Source organism: Phalacrocorax carbo, chromosome 7 (genome assembly GCF_963921805.1).
Source record: "Phalacrocorax carbo chromosome 7, bPhaCar2.1, whole genome shotgun sequence".
Lineage (NCBI taxonomy): Eukaryota > Metazoa > Chordata > Aves > Suliformes > Phalacrocoracidae > Phalacrocorax > Phalacrocorax carbo.
The window spans coordinates 50,542,211-50,544,975 of record NC_087519.1 but is presented as its reverse complement, the minus strand read 5'-3'; the positions used below and the strand labels follow the sequence as shown (position 1 = coordinate 50,544,975).

Genomic DNA, 2,765 nt, shown 5'->3' with positions numbered 1-2,765 from the left:
CCCGCTCCCGGGGGGCGGCTCGGGGTCGGGGGGCAGCGGTGGCACGGGAGGCGGAGCGTGAACGGGCCGGCGATCCGCTCCGCCGCGGGGAACGGGCAGGGCCGGGCCACGAACGGCGCCCCGGGTAGCTCGGGGAGGCGCGGACTACATCTCCCATGACGCAGCGCGCGGCGGCAGGGCCGGCCGTTGGCGTGGCGGGGCACTGTGCATGCCGGGAGATGTAGTCGCGCTCGGCGGGGAGGTCGCCGCGCCGCGTTACCCCGAGTCCCGTTACACCAGCGGCGGGCGGGAGTGATGTCACGGAGCTCCCGTGGCGTCGGTCCTCGCCCCGCACCCCGGGTAGTGAATAAAAACGAGTTTGAGGGGGGAAGGAAAAAAGCCTCTCGCGGCCGGTGTTTCCGCCCGGTTTCGAACCGGGGACCTTTCGCGTGTTAGGCGAACGTGATAACCACTACACTACGGAAACCCCGCTTAGCAGTGTTTTTTCCGGCGGCCCTGCTAATGGCGTATCGCCCCGCTCCGGCCTTCTGGCGTCAGTCCTGCGTCACGGCGGCGCCCGAAGCGCCAGGCCTGTTTAAAGCAGAGCCGCGGCCTGGCCGTGCCGGCAGCCCCCCCGAATGCCCCCGGGCGGCCCCCGCGGGTTTGTCCCCCACTGCCCCCCTCCACACCCGCCGGGAAGAACAGCAGTGGTGCAGCCGAGAAACCTTAGTGTTACGATCTTCCCTTGGATGCTCTGATTGATTCTCAACACACCTGTCAATAAAAAGCCGCATCGCCGGTCGATATTTCACACCAAAGTGTCACCCTGAAACACTTATCGCTTACGATGCCAAATCTACCTCCTGCTGTGGTTACAGCGGCCGGAAGGACTTTGGGACTGAAGCACAGACAGGGAGAAAGAGACCAACAAAAGGAGCTGAAAATCCCAGGGAAAGGAGAGGGGCAGAGCGCGACAAAGATCTTTCCATGCTGGCAAAGGCAGGTGGGATGAGCGGGACGCACCAGGCAGGGTTGCAGAGGAGAGATGTAAAGCACCGTGGATCCTGCGGGGACAAAGCGGGGCGGTTTATCAGAAATCGGAATGAGATAGCCCCAGCCAAAGAGGAGGAAGAGAGCGGGTTGGCACTGCCAGCCTCGCAGGGCAGCAGCACAACAAAGAGCCGGCGAGAGCGGGCGGGCAAGCCGGGAGCTGAACGCAGGGTGTGCTACACCAGGCTGCGTCTCTTCTGCAGGCCTCTCGCTCCAGCTGGAGCTTGGAGAATGAGGAAGTGACTAATCCCCCTGGATTTTCTAGTACGCCAGGCATTGAAAGGCCTGATCTTGATCTGGATCTGGATCTCCTGATCAGGGAACTTAGCTTTGCCATCCTTTGCAAAGGGAAACGCAAGTCAGACCCCAAATGGTGGGAGGAGGAGCAAGAAAAGCCAAGAGAAATGACTGAGGAAAGGCTCCAGAAGAAAGCAGTGGCAGGGAAGGGAAATGGGGAGCAGGAGAAAGTTGGAAGCGAGCAGCGACGATGTTCTGTTCAGTTTGGCAGCGGCAGCTGCAAGATTTCCTAACACTGCTGCTGTCGTGCAGAGGTTTCTAATAGCTGCAAGGACGTGCGCATAAAGAGGTGCCACAGAAGAGCATTCGAGAAAAAAACCGAGTATCCTACTAGCTCTTTTCACGCTTGCAACATCTCTCAGGTCCATGTGGAAGGACACGTGTGGGAATGCGCTTGTGTTCGTAGCGGCACAGCACGATCACAAGATCCATTGTGCGCAACTGTAGCAGCCGGTGTGAAAAGGCTGACATTGCAGCCACATCTCTGCCCGCTCGCCCGTTGTATTAATGGCACCTGTTTTGTTCCTGCCAGGTCTCCAGCGGTCCCCGAGGTTTAAATGTTAATAACTGTAAATAAACTAATAAAACCCAAAATACAAATTAACTAATGAATATGTATTATGACTGATATAACAATATGTTCAGGCACAGCTTGACAACCACCATTAGAGAAGGAAGGTCCTATTTAGGTAACATGCTATAACCTTCTCCGAGGAGCTGAATGGTCTCAGCTCTCGCAGCTGATGAAGTCACCTGGCCTGCGAAAAGGCTGAATCTCTTTCCAGTATTTCTTCAAAACAACACGCATAAATTAAACATACATGAAGTACTTTTTCCTAACGTCCTTTACCTGGGAGGTCCCCAGACAGACTACCTGGACTGAGGGGAGACGCTGGTGTTGCCATGAAGACTGGGGTGGAAGAGTACTTGTCCAGTGCTGCTGTGTTTTGTTTGATTCCTGGAGGGACCCAGAAAAGCGTGGGGCTGTCACATCTGGGGGAGGTGGGGAGGCTGTGTGGAAGCATGTCTGTGACAATGATGTGAAGATGAACAGTAGCGAGCAGACAGTGATTCTGACTGAGGCAGCGCTTCACCCGCTGGTTAGCCGAGAAGAAATGGCAGAGCTCTTCCCCGGGCACGCTGAGGTACCGGCGGTGTGTGTATCCAGGCTGTGCTCACTCTCTGCGCTTCAGGCCTCAGCGCAGGCTGTGTGATGGACTCCGGTTACAGTGGCACCCAGAGCTACCGATCTTTGAAGGCTACTGTTTGCCCCGTGGTGTTCTCTGGCTTGTCCTGGACAGCTGTGATCTCACAGAGCTTCACAAGTCACCAAGGCTGAGGGGCTGCTTGTACAAGGCATAAAAGAAACAATTATGTGGGCCTGAGCCTCGAGGAAGAGATGACTAAGAGCCCTAGTGAGGTGGAAAAAACTTACCACC

At 56.6% G+C, this 2,765-nt stretch overlaps 1 non-coding gene across 1 annotated transcript; it reads right to left on the bottom strand.

The window, feature by feature from the left end:
* Nucleotides 1–393: 393 nt before the first annotated feature.
* TRNAV-AAC (transfer RNA valine (anticodon AAC)) lies at nucleotides 394–466 on the bottom strand. The gene has a single exon. It is a non-coding gene; the product is annotated as a tRNA-Val (tRNA).
* Nucleotides 467–2,765: the final 2,299 nt, after the last annotated feature.